Here is a 17,039-nt window from a genome sequence, read left to right as displayed (position 1 = left end):
AACGGAGCACCTGGAGGAAACCCAGGCAGACACGGAGATAAATGCAAACTCCACACAGACAGTCGCCCAAGCTGGAATTGCACTTGGGTCCCTGGCGCTATGAGGCAGCAGTGCTAACCATTGTGCCACCTTGCTGTCCTCACACCTCTGGAGCAGAAGACTTATTGAGATTAAATGTCAAATGTATAGGCTCATTCGGAGCTCAGAGGAGGCCACATTTAACAACAAAGAGTCTTTTTGGTGTATAATTTTAATAGTTTGACTATTCACACATGGGGCGGGATTCTCCGACCCTCGCCGGGTCAGCGAATCGCCGGGGTTGGCGTGAATCCCACCCCCGCCGGCTGCCGTATTCTCCGGCACCGGAGATTCAGCGGGAGCGGAAATCGCGCCGCGCTGGCCGGCGGGCCCCCCCGCCGATTCTCCGGCCCACGTTGGGCTGAAGTCCCGCTGCTGTAATGTCGCTCCCGCCGGCGTGAATTAAACCACCTCCCTTACCGGCGGGAACAGGCAGCGCGAGCAGGCTCCGGGGTCCTGGGGGGGGGGGGGGGGGGGGCACGGGGCGACCTGACCCCGGGGGGGGTGCACCCATAGAATTCATAGAATTTTATTCATAGAATTTACAGTGCAGAAGGAGGCCATTCGGCCCATCGAGTCTGCACCGGCTCTTGGAAAGAGCACCCTGCCCAAGGTCAACACCTCCACCTTATCCCCATAACCCAGTAACCCCACCCAACACTAAGGGCAATTTTGGACACTAAGGGCAATTGATCATGGCCAATCCACCTAACCTGCACATCTTTGGACTGTGGGAGGAAACCGGAGCACCCGGAGGAAACCCACGCACACACGGGGAGGATGTGCAGACTCCGCACAGACAGTGACCCAAGCCGGAATCGAACCTGGGACCCTGGAGCTGTGAAGCAATTGTGCTATCCACAAGGCTACCGAGCTGCCCCATGGTGGCCTGCCCCTCGATCGGGGCCCACCGATCCGCAGGCGGGTCTGTGCCGTGGGGGCACTCTTTTACTACGCATCAGCCGTGTAGGTCTCCGCGATGGCCGACGCATAGGTGACCCCCCCCCCTGCGCATGCACGGGGATGACGTCAGCAGCCGCTGACGCTCCCGCGCATGCTCGGACTTCCGCCGGCCGGCGGAGTCCCTTCGGTCCTGGCTGGCGTGGCGCCAAAGGCCTTCCACGCCAGCTGGCGCGACGGCAACCACTCCGGCGCGAGCCTAGCCCCTAAAGGTGTGGAGAAATCCGCACCTTTCGGGCGGCCCGAAGCCAGAGTGATTCATGCCACTCCATCCCGCCGGGACCCCCCGCCCTGCCGCGCAGGGTTAGAATCCCGCCCATGATCCTTGAAATTTCATGTTCTCAGCTGTACCGATGTGCACAGTGGTTAGCACAGTTGCTTCACAGCTCCAGGGTTCCAGGTCCGATTCCCGGCTTGGGTCACTGTCTGTGCGGAGTCTGCACGTCCTCCCCGTGTGTGCGTGGGTTTCCTCCCCATGCTCCGGTTTCCTCACACAGTCCAAAGATGTGTAGGTTAGGTGGTTTGGCCATTCTAAATTGCCATTAGTGACCAAAAAAGGTTAGGTAAGGTTACTGGGTTACGGGGATAGTGTGGAGGGGTGGGGTGTTCTTTCCAAAGGTCGATGCAGATTCTATGGGCCGAATGGCCTCCTTCTGCACTGTAAATTCTATGTCTATGTCTATTGTCCCCACTCCACAGCCCTCTGGACCCCACTTTCCAGCTGACAACTCAAAGATATAACATTGATACGAGTCACCCATTGGACTAGCTGAAGCTGGTTATTAATGCTACTGATTATTGAAAAAGCTCCGTGTGAACTCATCAGTAATTCAGGGGAGGACTGTCTTTTTTACCCAGAAGAGAGCCTGTCACAGTGCTGTGCCATGAGACCGAGACTGACCTGCCAACAATCTCCAGAATAGTGACAAACCTTCTGATGGAAGGGAAGGCTACCACGTCATTAAGCTTTTATGATATCAGATCCTTCCAAGTCAGCCCAGGGGCTGTCTGCCAGATCAGCCAGTCTGCAGTCTGCAGAGATGCATCAAGCAAGTGACAGGTACAATACAAGAAAATGCCTTCATCACTTTACCTGTGGAAAGAAGGCACCAGTTATTTAATCACAGAGTTTTCACAGGGAACGCAGGTCATGACATCGGGTGCACAGTTTGCCGTGGCCAATTTGCTGTGAGCTGCATACTATGATGAAAGAAAGTGGCCTACCGGAATCGGCACTGATGAACAGCACAAAACTCATGCCAAGTTTAAACCTGAACAAGTTGAGTTGCACATTGGATCTTGTCAAATATCCATATTGGGTTGTGGGTGTGAGACACTTGCAGACATGGGAAGAAGTGCAAACTCCACACGGACAGTGACCTAGGGCTGGGATCGAACCCGGGTCCTCAGTGCTGTGAGGCAGCAGTGCTAACCACTGTGCCACTGTGATGCCCTAGTATCTTTAATATCTGAGACATTTATCATCAAAAGATAAAGGCCGGGATTCTCCCCCAACCGGCGGGCGGGCCGTACCAGCGCGAAAGAGTGGCGTGAACCACTCTGTTATCGGGCCGCCAGGAAGTTGCGGAATCCTCCGCACTAGGCCGGCGCTGGAGGGTTTGGCACCGTGCCACTGCCGCCACGCCAACTAGTGCCAAAGGGCCTCCGCCGGCCAGCGCAAGTTGGCACATGCGCGGGAGTGCCAGCGTGTTCTAGTGCATGCGCAGAACCGCTGGTGTGATCCCTGCGCATGCGCAGGGGGTTTCTTCTCCGCGCTGGCCATGGCGGAGCTTTACAGAGGCCGGCGCGGAGGGAAAGAGTGGCCCCACGCACAGGCCCGCCCGCAGATCAGTGGGCCCCGATCGCGGGCCAGGCCACTGTGGGGACCCCCGGGGCTGGATCCCCCCGCGACCCCAGAGGACTCCGCAGCAGAGCCAGGTCCCGCCGGTATGGACCTTGTGTATTTCAAGCCAGTGGGACCGGCCGAAAACGGGCGGCCGCTCAGCCCATCGGGGCCTGGAGAATCGCCGGGGAGGGGCATTGCCAATGACCCCCGACTGGCGCGACGTGGTCCCCGCCAAAAAAACGGCGGGGGGGTCGGAGAATCCCACCCAAAGATTCTGCCTTTAAAAACATCAAATATGATCCTAATGACGTACACTGAAGAGGTAGTACCATTAAAAAGGATGCATTATGATGAACATCCCCCACAACCCAAAGGTGCGCAGGGGAGGTGAATTGGCCATGCTAAATTGCCCCTTAATTGCGAAATAAAAAGAATCGGGATCTCTAAATTAAAAAAAAAAGAACCATAAAATTCCGACAGTGTAGAAAAAGGCTATTCAGCACATCGAGTCTGCACCAACCCTCTGAAAGAGCACCCCACCTAGGCCCACACCCCCACCCTATCCCCTTAATTCCGCCTGACCTGCACATCTTTGGACTGTGAGAGGAAATCCACACAGACATGGGGTGAAAGTGTAAATTCCACACAGCCAATCACCCAAGGCCGAAATTGAACCTGTTGCTGTGATGCAGCAGTGAACAAAGAACAAAGAAAAGTATAGCACAGGAGACAGGTCCTTCGGCCCTCCAAGCCTGCACCTACCATGCTGCCCAACTAAACTAAAATATTCTACACATCTGGGGCGGGATTCTCTGCCCCCCCCCCCTGCCGGGTCGTAGAATCGCTGGGGGCTGACGTGAATCCCGCCCCTGCCGGTTGCCGAATTCTCCGGCACCGGATATTCGTCGGGGGCCGGAATCGCGCCGCGCCAGTTGGCGGGCCCCCCCCCCCCCGGCGATTCTCCGGCCCGGATGGGCCGAAGTCCCGCTGCTGGAATACCTGTCCCGCCGGCGTGGATTAAACCACCTCTCTTACCAGCGGGACAAGGCGGCGCGGGCGGGCTCCGCGGTCCTGGGGGGGGGTGCGGGGCGATCTGGCCCCGGGGGGTGCCCCCACGGTGGCCTGGCCCGTGATCGGGGCCCCCACAGTGGCCTGGCCTGCGATCGGGGCCCACCGATCCACGGGCGGGCCTGTGTCGTGGGGGCACTCTAGTGGAGACCATGGCAAAGGCGGAAGAGACCCCCTCCACTGCGCATGTGCGGGGATGCCGTGAGTGGCCGCTGACTCTCGCGTGCATGCGCCACACGACCAAGTCATTTCCGCGCCAGCTGGCGGGGCACCAAAGGGCTTTCCCCCCAGCTGACTGGGCGGAAATCAGTCCGGCACGCGCCTAGCCCCTCAAGGTTAGGGCTCGGCCGTTCAAGATGCGGAGAATTCCGCACCTTTGGGTCGGCGCGAGGCCGGACTGATTCGCGCCGTTTTTGGCGCCAGTCGGCGGACATCGCGCCGATTGCGGAGAATTCGGGCCCCTGGTATGCGATTCTCCCAGCCCCGCGCCGGGCCGGAGAATAGCCACAACCACGCCACGCCACCCCGATGCAATTCTCCGAGGTGCGGTGAATCGGCGGCATTTGTGCCGGCGCGTTTGGCGCGGTGTCGGTCGCGGAACGCTGTACCGGATGGGCGGAGTGATTGCGCGGAAAAAGCAGAGTCCCACCGGCGCCATCCACCCCTGGTCGCTGCCGGCGGGAACTCTGCGCGAAGCGTCGTGGGGCCGGCCTGTTGGGGGGGGCCCTCTGATGGGGTCTGGCCCGTGATCTTGGCCCACCGATTGGCGGGCCGGCTTCTGTCCCCCGGGCCTACTTTGTTGCGCAGCCGGCCCCAGATCCCCCGCGCCATGTTGCGTCGGGGCCGGCGCGTTCCGTAAAGCCATCGCACATGCGCGGGTTGGCACCGCACCTAGTGCGTGCCAGGAAGTGAGGCTGGAACAGCGTGAACCGCTCCAGCACCGTGCTGGCCCCTCTGTCCCACGATCGGAGAATCGCGCCCTTGGAGTCCGTATCCCTCTATTCCCATCATATTCATGTATTTGTCAAGATGACCCTTAAACGTCACTATCGTCCCAGCTTCCACCACCTCCTCTGGCATCAGGTTCTAGGCACCCACTACCCTCTGTGTAAAAAACTTCCCTCGCTCATCTCCTCTGAACTTTGTCCATCGTACCTTAAACCTATGTCCCCTAGTAATTGACTCCTGAACCCTATGAAAAAGCTTCTGACTATCCACTCTGTCTATGCCCCTCATAATTTTGAAAACTTCTATCAGGTCGAACCTCAACTTCCATCGTTCCAGTGCGAACAAACCAAGTCTATCCATCCTCCTCATAGCTAATGTCCTTCATACCAGGCAACATCCTTGTAAATCTCTTTTGTACCCTCTCCAAAGCCTCCACATCCTTCTGGTAGTGAGGCAACCAGAATTGAACACTATATTCCATATTTGGCCTGAATAAAGTTTTATACAACTGCAGCATGACTTGCCAATTTTTATACTCAATGCCGTGGTCGATGAAGACAAGCATGTCGTATGCCTTCTTGACTATCTTCTCCACCTACGTTGCCACTTCCAGTGATCTGTGGACACCCAGTACACCCAGATCCGTCTGCCTGTCAATATTCTTATGGGGTCTGCCATTCATTGCACATTTCCCACCTGTAGAACTTCCAAAATGTATTACCTCACATTTGTCCGGATTAAACTCCATCTGCCATCTCTCTGACCAAGCCTCGCCAATGTGCCACCTCAAGTGATTGGGCAACATCAACAGTTCCCGTATTAAAACGGGATGACTTAGTGACAATATGTGGCGATTTAAAACTACTTTTAACCCAGTATTGGGCGCAGATCATTCACCACTGCCACTGATTGTAGACTTGTTTGCTAGACTTTCAAAGGGCAGAAATTCAGTCAAATTGATCTTTCACATGCATATCTGCAGATGAATATGGCAGCCACTACACAGCACAGTGATGGACAAACGTTTGTTTCGTCATCGAAGACTTGCTTTCGGAGTAACATCTGTACCTCTCTTTTTCAAAGATCTATGGATCAAATTCTAAGTGGGTTTAATGGAGTGCAATGTTAGTTAGATGAAAAACCCAACACCGGTTCAAATGGCCAAAGAGAAAATGCTGGAAAATTTCAGCAGGTCTGGCAGCATCTGTAGGGAGAGAAAAGAGCTCACGCTTTGAGTCCAGATGACCCTTTGTCAAAGGGTTCAAGTGAACAGGAACACTGGGACAATTTGGAAGCTATTGTGAAGCGTTTACAGAGCCACAACCTGAGAGTTATAAAGAAAAAATGTAACTTTTTCAAGTGATCCATAAATTACCTTGGTTAGATTATCGACAAAAATGGCTTTCACAAAGAACCACGAAAATGTCAGGACTCTTTGAAGCATCATGGGCGGAATTCTCCGCAGTCGGCGCGATGTCCGCCGACCGGCGCCAAAAATGGCGCGAATCAGTCCGGCATCGCGCCGCCCCTAAGGTGCGGAATCCTCTGCATCTTGAGTGGCCGAGCCCTAACCTTGAAGGGCTAGGCCGGCGCCGGACTGATTTCCGCCCCGCCAGCTGGCGGGAAAGGCCTTTGCTGCCCCGCCAGCTGGCGTAAAACCGACTTTGCCGTGCGGCGCAGTGGAGGGGGTCTCTTCCGCCTCCGCCATGGTGGAGAACATGGCAACGGCGGAAGGAAAAGAGTGCCCCCACGGCACAGGACCGCCCGCGGATCGGTGGGCCCCGATCGCGGGCCAGGCCACCGTGAGGGCACCCCCCGGGGCCAGATCACCCCGCGCCCCCCCCAGGACCCCGGAGCCCGCCCGCGCTGCCTTGCCCCGCCGGTAACAGAGGTGGTTTGACACTTGCCGGCGGGACAGGCATTCCAGCAGCGGGACTTCGGGCCATCCGGGCCGGAGAATCTCCGGGGGGGGCCCGCCCCCGCCGAATATCCGGTGCCGGAGAATTCGGCAACCGGCGTGGACGGGATTCACGCCAGCCCCCGCCGATTCTCCGACCCGGCGGGGGGGGTCGGAGAATCCCGCCCCAGGTCACCAAAATGCGACACAATTAAGATAATTTTAGGATTTGATCAATTATTATGGTAAATTTGTGCCAAATGTAGCAACATGATTAAAGCCTTTACACACTTGCTATGCATCAAAGAGGCATGGCACTGATCAGAACAGTGTGTAAATGCATACAGTGAAGTGATAGAAGCTTTACAGAAGTCAGAGCTGTTGGTTCATTAAAATTCCAAGATGACATTGCATGTTTCTTATGATGCCTCACCCTATTGCAGTTTTTTTCAAAACGTTTTTGCCCGGGACCCATTTTAACCAACCGGCCATCCTTCACGACCTATGCTGCCCGAATTCATGACTGTCCATTTCCGCTTACCATTAATATGATAGGTGAGCCCTCTTGGTCCTCACAATTTCACTTCCTTTGTTATTCAATATTACATTTCTGCTGAGGACTTCAGCTGTTGATTTAAGATCTCACTGCATCCACTGTAAAAAATCAAGACGTTTATCCTTGAACTAGTCTTCAAATGTCTTTGAAGTTTTGAGGGTTTTAATCTTTCATTTGACAGTACTTCCCTCATGCACCAGCACACCCAGGTCCCTCTGCACAGCAGCATGTTTTAACATCTTACCGTTTAAATAATAATCCATTCTGCTGTTATTCCTTCCAAAATGGATAGCCTCACACTTGGCAACATTGAATTCCATCTGCCAGACCCTAGCCCATTTACCTAACCTATCCAAATCCTTCTGCAGACTTCCGGTATCCTCTACACTTTTTGCTTTACCACTCATCTTAGTGTCGTCTGCAAACTTTGCCACATTGCACTTGGTCCCCAACTCCAAATCATCTATGTAAATTGTGAACAACTGCGGGCCCAACACTGATCCTTGAGGGACCCCACTAGTTACAGGTTGCCAACCAGAGAAACACCCATTTATCCCCACTCTCTGCTTTCTGTTAGTTAACCAATCCTCTACCCATGCTACCACTTTACCCTCAATGCCATGCATCTTTAGTTTATGCAGCAACCTTTTGTGTGGCACCTTGTCAAAAGCTTTCTGGAAATCCAGACATACCACATCCATTGACTCCCCTTTATCTACTGCACTGGTAACGTCCTCAAATAATTCTACCAAATTAGTCAGACATGACCTACCCTTTAGGAACCCATGCTGCGTCTGCCCAATGGGACAATTTCCCTCCAGGTGCCCCGCTATTTCCTCCTTAATGATAGATTCCAGCATTTTCCCTACAACCGAAGTTAAGCTTACCGGCCTATAATTACCCGCTTTCTGCCGACCTCCTTTTTTAAACAGTGGTGTCACATTTGCTACTTTCCAATCCTCTGGGACCACCCCAGAGTCTAGTGAATTTTGATAAATTATCACTCGTGCGTTTACAATTTCCCTAGCCATCTCTTTTAACACTCTGGGATGCATCCCATCAGGGCCAGGAGACTTGTCTACCTTTAGCCCCATGAGCTTGCCCAATACTGCATCCTTAGTGATTACAATCATCTCAAGGTCCTCACGTATCATGTCTTTATTTCCATCAGTCACTGGCATGTTATTTGTGTCTTGCACTGTGAAGACTGACCCAAACAACCTGTTCAGCTCCTCAGCCATTTCCCCGTCTCCTATTATTAAATCTCCCTTCTCATCTTCCAAAGGACCAATATTTACCTTAGCCATTCTTTTTTGTCTTTTATATTTGTAGAAGCTTTTACTATCTGCTTTTATGTTCTGAGCAAGTTTACTTTCATAGTCTACCTTACTCTTCTTTATAGCTTTTTTAGTAGCTTTCTTTTGTCCCCTAAAGACTTCCCAGTCCTCTAGTCTCCCACTAATTTTTGCCACTTTGTATGTTTTTTCCTTCAATTTGATACTCTCCCTCACCTCCTTAGATATCCACGGTCGATTTTTCCCCTTTCTACCATCTTTCTTTTTTGTCGGTATGAACCTTTCCTGAACACTGTGAAAGATCGCTCGGAAGGTTCTCCACTGCTCCTCACCTGCTTCACCATGAAGTCTTTGCTCCCAGTCTACCTTAGCTAGTTCTTCTCTCATCCCATTGTAATCGCCTTTGTTTAAGCACAAAACACTAGTGTTTGATTTTACCTTGTCATCCTCCATCTGTATTTTAAATTCCACCATATTGTGATCGCTCCTTCTGAGAGGATCCCGAACTATGAGATCATTAATCAATCCTGTCTCATTACACAGGACCAGATCGAGGACTGCTTGTTCCCTCGTAGGTTCCATTACATACTGTTCAAGGAAACTATCGCGGATACATTCTATAAACTCCTCCTCAAGGCTGCCTTTACCAACCTGGTTAAACCAATCGACATGCAGATTAAAATATCCCATGATAACCGCTGTACCATTTCTACATGCATCCGTTATTTCTTTGCTTATTGCCTGCCCTACCATCCTGTTACTATTTGGTGGCCTATAGACTACTCCTATCAGTGACCTTTTCGCCTTACTATTCCTGATTTCCACCCAAATTGATTCAACCTTGTCCTCCACAGCACCAATATCATCCCTTACTATTGCCCGGATGCCATCCTCAAACAACAAAGCTACACCACCGCCCTTACCGTCCATTCTATCCTTTCGTATAGTCTGATACCCTTGGATATTTAACTCCCAGTCGTGACCGTCTTTTAACCATGCTTCAGTAATGGCCACTAAATCATAGTCATTCACGATGATTTGCGCCATCAACTCATTCATCTTATTCCGTATACTACGAGCATTCAGGTAAAGTACGCTGTTTTTTATGTCTTTGTTATGAATCCTAACACCTTGATCAGTAACTTTTCACAAATTATTTTTCCTCTTACCCTTTCTCCTAATTTTCCTTGTATTTAAACCCATATCTCTACATAATAACCTGTCACGTAACCTGCTGCCTTGCTCTCTATTAACCATTATACTGTCCATAGCTTTACCCTTCCCTTCCCCCCCAACTTGCTAGTTTAAAGTCCTTGTGACCAACCTATTTATCCTATTTGCTAGAACACTGGTCCCAGAATGGTTCAGGTGAAGACCGTCCCAACGGTACAGGTCCCTCCTGCCCCAGTACTGATGCCAATGCCCCATGAAATGGAATCCCTCTTTCCCACACCACTCCTTTAGCCACGTGTTAACTTCCCTAATTTTCTCAACCCTATGCCAATTGGCACGTGGCTTGGGTTGTAATCCAGAGATTATAACCCTGGAGGACCTGTTCTTTAATTTAGTCCCTAGTGTTTGATAATCCTCTTTCCTAGTCTTACCTATGTCGTTAGTCCCAACGTGGACCACAACAACTGGATCCTCCCCCTCCCTCTCCAAAATCCTTTCAAGCCGATCAGAGATGTCTCTCACCCTGGCACCGGGCAGGCAACATACCATGCGGGACTCACGATCTGGCTTTCAAATGATGCCATCAATCCCCCTAATTATAGAATCCCCTATAACTACCACTTGTCTTTTTGCTCCCCCTCTTGAATGTATTCCTGTACCATGGTGCAATGGTCAGTCAACTCATCCTCCCTGCAGCCCTCTTCCTCATCCACACAGGGAGCAAGTACCTCATACCTGTTGGACAAGGTCAAGGACTGAGGCTCCTCAACTCCTAAACTCAGGATCCCCCTACCTGCCTCCCTTGCAGTCACACCACTCTGTCCCTGACCACTGTCCGAATTAACAGTACTTATTCTACCGGGTGTGACTGCCTCCTGAAACAAAGCGTCCAGGTCATTTTCCCCCTCCCTGATGTGCTGCAGTGTGTGCAACTCGGTCTCCAGCTCATCAATTCTGAGCCAAAGTTCCTCGAGCAGCCAACACTTGCCATCTGCCATGGTGGGATTCGAAATTGGGTCCCCAGAGCATTACCCTGGGTGTCTGGATTACTCGTCCAGTGACAATACCATGATAGCATTGCCTTCCCAGTGATCTAAGTCAATGCAGGAAAAGATTGGGGTGTTAATTTAAATGGCGCCCTGATCTTTGGACTCCCATGGTGGACTGGGACCCCCCCCCAACACCCAACTTACCAATTGGGGGGTCTTCAATCCCCCACTCACCCTCCCCACCCCTCATAAGGGCACCCCAGGTCCAATCTCCGGCATGCGCAAGCTGCAACCTGGGTGCATTGGCATCACCAGCCTGGCATCCTGACAGTGCCCCTTACAGGGTGCTAGTCTGGCAATGCTATGGTGCCCGATTGGCATCAGTTGTGCCAGGGTACTACCCTGCCCAGAGCCCGACCACCCCTGGGTTCCCAATTGCCTGGGAGACCCCTCCAATCGCCAGTATGCCTGGTCCACGGATGTGGAAACAAGTGCTAAACAGCCCCCACTTGGGGTTTCCGAGGTGAGGCCATTGTGTCCCTTGCCTTGGCTAACTCTGACACAAACATATTTAAATGAGCTTAACTGCCCATTGAGGGCGGGATCCAGATCGCGACCCTTCGGGAGATCTCAATAAATCTCACGAGGCATAACGAGGATCATAAATCTCGCGAGAGGCCTCTCACCAAATTTACTGGCCCCCTCGCGTCCCGGGTCTGGTGCGACGAGGCTGTTAGATCGCACCCATTGTTACCCATGGGATCTGCGCCCTGCCCATGATCAAATACCATCTACATTTTTGTTTATTCCCATGGTGAATAGTGAAACACAAGTGGGGTTCCACCTTAAGCACTGCCTGTTCAGAGATTTGGCTGAAACAAAGGGGGGCGAAAAATCTGAAAATATTTTTAAAATCAGAAACAAAGATCGATAATGCTGTAAGAACATTTACTTTGTCAAGAGCAAAGCTAGGTTAAAGTTTCAGATTTAGACCATTTAATCAGAATATCAAACCATTCTTTGTTGATTTTCAAAGACCTCCTGAGTAGTTCCTGCATGTTTTGTTTTCATTGTAACACTATTTATTGTTTTGTTTTTAGTGTAAAACCTGTCTTATTGCTGCTTCTTATTTTCCTTTCTATTCTGACATTGATAACCAGGCGCCATAGTATCATATAATGGCACACTAACTCGACATCAAGAACTGGCCATACTACAGTAACAGATACCCTTAAGGATAACATGAATGTTGTTCTATTTAATGACTCAGCAAAGAAATGGAAATCTATGTGCAAAGGGTTAATGTGTAAGCCAGTGCCCTGCAATATTACACGACTGACTTCAAAAGAATCACTCTGTATTTTCTTTAGCTCCTTTGTTCAATTTGCCAAAACTTTCCTTGTGGATTCCTAATGGACTCTTTTCCCCCTTCAATAGCTATCGGGTCCATCTAAAATAAACAACATCGGCTCAGTTTCCCTCATAACGTTTATTGAAGACATTTACAGAGGGGCGCTGGGGTGAGACCGTGTTAGAGTCAGTCATGCCCCAACATACTTTTACTTCCTGCATGATGCCGTTGTGTGCTACATAATGAATTTTGAACATGGCCTGATTTAACATTGTGGCGGACAGCTCTGAAAATGTAATCCTCTGTGTTTATTGAAAGAGATACCATTATGTAACACAGTGTTGGATGCCTGAATTTTAAACTGTCAAAAAGCTCATCAGTGCCATGCAACTGATTTTCCAGAAAATTGCTGTTCTAGCTATAACATCGGGGTGCGGTTATCTCAGCTCAGTTGGCTGAACGGCTGGTTCATGATGCGAAGCGATGCCAACAGCACAGGCTCAATTCCCATACTTGCTGAGGTTATTCATGAAGGCCCCGCCTTCTCAGCCTTGCCCCTCGCCTGAAGTGTGGTGATCCTCAGGCTAAATCACCACCAGTCAGCTCTCAAAGAGGAGAGCAGCCTGTGGTCCTCTGGGACTGTGGCGACATTTACATTTACTCAAATTTTAGACCCACGAGGATACAAGAGAAACTTTGGAAAAGTGTATTTTGGACAAGGAAACCCAGCATGGATTTGTAAAAGGCAAATCTTTGTCTAACTAACTGGACTGAGTTTTTTGATGAGGCAACAGGGTGGGTTGATGGTGGTGAAATGGTTGATATGGACTTTCAAACCATATTTAATAGGCTTGTGTGTAAAGTTGAAGGTCACGGAATCAAAGGAACAGCTAAGTGGCCACATGGAAAAAGAAAGTTGGCTGAAGGACAGGAAACAGAATATAATGGTGAATGGTTGTTTTTCAGACTGGAGAAGAGTAGACAGTAAAATTCCCCAGAGTCAGTACAAAGAATAATGGTTTACTTGTTCGATTAATGACTTAGACATGGGTGTAAGAGCACAACTTCAAAATTTTGCAGATGAAGCAAAACTTGAAACTATTGTGAACAGTGATGAGAATAATGGTGGATTTCAACTGCACCTTCACAGGCTGATGAAATGGGTGGATTCACGGCAGATCATTTTTAATTTAGAGAAGTGTGAAACGTTACACTTAGGAAGGATGAGGAGAGGCAATTTACAATAAGGGGCACCATGCTGAAGTAGATGTAGGGACACAGTTACCTGTTTCATCGTGTGTTCAGGGTCCAGACCCCCCCCCCGGCCGGGTCGGAGAATCGCCGGGGGCTGGCGTGAATCCCGCCCCCGCCGGTTGCCAAATTCTCCACCACCGGAGATTCGGCGGGGGTGGGAATCACGGCGCGCCGGTTGGCGGGCCCCCTCCCGCGATTCTCCGGCCCGGATGGGCCGAAGTCCCGCCGATAAAATGCCTGTCCCGCCGGCGTAGATTAAACCACCTATTTTACCGGCGGGACAAAGTGGCGCGGGCGGGCTCCGGGGTCCTGGGGGGGGCGCGGGGCAATCTGGCCCCCAAGGGGGTGCCCCCACGGTGGCCTGGCCCGCGATTGGGGCCCACCGATCCGCGGGCGGGCCTGTGCCGTGGGGGCACTCTTTCCCTTCCGCCTTCACCACGGTCTCCACCATGGCGGAGGCGGAAGAGACTCTCTCCACTGCGCATGCGCGGGAATGCCGTCAGCGGCCGCTGACGCTCCCGCGCATGCGCCGCCCGGAGATGTCATTTCCGCGCCAGCTGGCGGGGCACCAAAGGCCTTATCCGTCAGCTGGCGGGGCGGAAATTCGGCCGGCGCGGGCCTAGCCCCTTAAGGTTGTGGCTCGGCCCCCAAAGGTGCGGAGCATTCCGCACCTTTGGGGCGGCGCGATGCCCGACTGATTTGCGCCGTTTTGGGCGCCAGTCGGCGGACATCGTGCCGTTTCTGGAGAATTTCGCCCATGGTCCTTTGGGTCTTGTCTATTCTCGCAACGTAAGCTGCTAGAGAGTGTAGTTTGTTAAAATCATTGCTCTTTATTTACAGCTACTTTGTACATATTGGGATCTCAGCACAAGGTTGAAACCTGCTCCCTTCAAGTCTCTGTTACTCAATCCTGCGGAGTTACATCATAATTACATCAGCTTCATGTGTTTCTGACGTTAATCCTTTACCCTACATCTACTCCAAGTCTTTATCCTAATTATATTCATGATCCCCCTTCCCAAAGACTTCATAGGGTTAGTATCTGAGGTGCATTGATCAATCCTTGATCTTGTTCAAATCTCTTTCAGAGTGAGGATACTTCCCCTTTTATCAGTATGAGTGTTCTTCTCCAAAGAAGATTCACCAGGCTAATTCCTGGGAAGTGAGTGTTTCCCTATCAAGAGAGACAGTACTGTCATGGGCCAGGGTTTAGAGATCACCAAAGTATATCATGGAGTTCACCTGACCTACAAATTTAAATAGATTTTGGTTATGAGGAGCACAAGGGCCCACTTTGCAGGTGTGATACAACAGAGAGCTAACGTATTTTTAAAACAAACAATGTTTATTCTATGAATCCAGTTAACATTTTATAAACCCACAATAAACATCTTACCAACTATCAACACTGATAACCCCCCAAAAAGAGACAGTACTCTATCGGTAACCCTTAGTAACTTTCCTAACAACATCCATAAGCAAAACACTTTTAAACACAGGCAGTAGGTTTGAATTCTCTACAGAGAACAGTTATCACTTTTAAATTGTCAAGTGATCTAAACATCTTGGGCGGTATTCTACCCCCCACCCCCCCCCACCCACTGGGTGGGAGAATCGCCGGGGCGCCACGTGAATCGTGCCATGCCGCCCCGATCCTCGCACGCGATTCTCCCATTCCCCCGAAACCAGCAGCGCATGCATCACGCCGGGCCGCTCGGAGAATCGCCGCAAACGGCGAGCGGCGATTCTCCGGCCCGCACGGGCCGAGCGGCCGCTCCAACACGACAGGGTCCCACCGGCGCTGTCCACCCCTGGTCGCTGCCGGTGGGAACTCTGCGGGCACATTCAGGGGGCGGCCTGTGGGGGGTGTGGGGGGGTGGGGCTCCTTCACCGGGGGGGCCTCCAAAGGGGTCTGGCCCGCGATCGGGGCCCACCGATCGGCGGCCCGGCCTCTCCCCCCCCAGGCCTACATTCCGCCGCGGCCGGCCCCTGAACACCTACGCCATATTGCGTCGGAGCAAGAGCACGAAAGACGTTCCCCGCGCATGCGCAGGATTGAGCTGCCCCAACTGCGCATGCGCGGGTTGGCACGGCGCCGAGGCTGGAGCAGCACGAACCACTCCAGCGCCATGCTGGCCCCTGTGGGGACCAGAATAGGACGTGCCCGGGCCCTGTTCGCGCCGTCGTGAAACATACGTGTTTAACATACAGAGACAGACCAGTATACATCTGCTTGGCTTGAATGCAGCTCTCCAACTGAAAGCGAAACTAAAACACAGAGCCAAAAAGAGCTTCCAGCTCAAAACGAAAGTAAAAAGCAGAATCACATTCCAGCTCCACCCACACAACGACATCACTGCAGCCATTTGGTAAAACACACTTTTCTTGAAGGGACTCTCACATGATAATATAGTCTGAGTTTGTATTCCTTGGAGTTAGAAGAGTGAGGGGTGGCCTTATTCAAACATACAAGATCCTGAGGGGGATCCTGTGGTAGAAACCAGGGGACATAGCTGCAAGAGAAAGGGCTGATCATTTAAAACTGAGATGCACAGACATTTCTTCTCGCAGTGGCTGGTGAATCTCTGGAACTCTCTGCCCCGGAGGGTGGTGGAGGGTGCATCATTAGAAGCATTTAAGGTGGAGGTGGATAAATATTTGATAGAACGAGGAATAGAGGGCTATGGGAAATGGCACAGAAAAGGAGTTGAGACATAGATCAACCATGATCGTATTGAATGGCGGGGCAGGCTTAAAGGGCCTGGGGGCCTACTCCTGCTTCTATTTCTTGTGTTCTTGTGTGACTGTAGTCTGTAGTGTAATGTGCTTAAGCCATTTTGCTTTGTTCGATAAGGTAGAAACTTCTGCCCCTGTGTCTAATTTGAACTCTGTGGAGCGTCCATCCACTTCAAGTTTAATACTCCAGTATTTATTTTCCAATTCATTTATTTACCCAAGGTAAGTTATTTCCTTTTTCAGTGATTCTCCCAGTTCTTGTGCATGGTTTGGTATTTACAGGGCGAAATTCTCCCCCAACGGCGGGATGCCCGCCGACTGGCGCCAAAGCCGGCGCAAATCAGACGGGCATCGCGCCGGCAAAAAGGTGCGGAAGTCTCCGCATCTTTGGCGGCCTAGCCCCAACATTGAGGGGCTAGGCCGACGCCGGAGGGATTTCCGCCCCGCCAGCTGGCGGAAATGGCGTTTGTTGCCCTGCCAGCTGGCGCGGAAATGCGGCGCATGCGCGGGAGCGTCAGCGGCCGCTGTCAGTTTCCCCGCGCATGCGCGGGAGCGTCAGCGGCCGCCGAAAGTTTCCCGCGCATGCGCAGTGGGGAGAGTCTCTTCCGCCTCCGCCATGGTGGAGGCCGTAGCGGAGGCGGAAGGGAAAGAGTGCCCCCACGGCACAGGCCCGCCCGCGGATCGGTGGGCCCCGATCGCGGGCCAGGCCACCGTGGGGGCACCCCCCGGGGTCAGATCGCCCCGCGCCCCCCCCCAGGACCCCGGAGCCCGCCCACGCTGCCTGGTCCCGCCGGTAAATACCAGGTTTGATTTACGTCGGCGGGACAGGCAGTTTCTGGGCGGGACTTCGGCCCATCCGGGCCGGAGAATCCAGCGGGGGGTCCCGCC

This window comes from Scyliorhinus torazame, chromosome 4 (genome assembly GCF_047496885.1).
Source record: "Scyliorhinus torazame isolate Kashiwa2021f chromosome 4, sScyTor2.1, whole genome shotgun sequence".
In the NCBI taxonomy this organism is placed as follows: domain Eukaryota; kingdom Metazoa; phylum Chordata; class Chondrichthyes; order Carcharhiniformes; family Scyliorhinidae; genus Scyliorhinus; species Scyliorhinus torazame.
The sequence above is the reverse complement of the archived record's forward strand: the minus strand, read 5'-3'. Positions refer to the sequence as shown.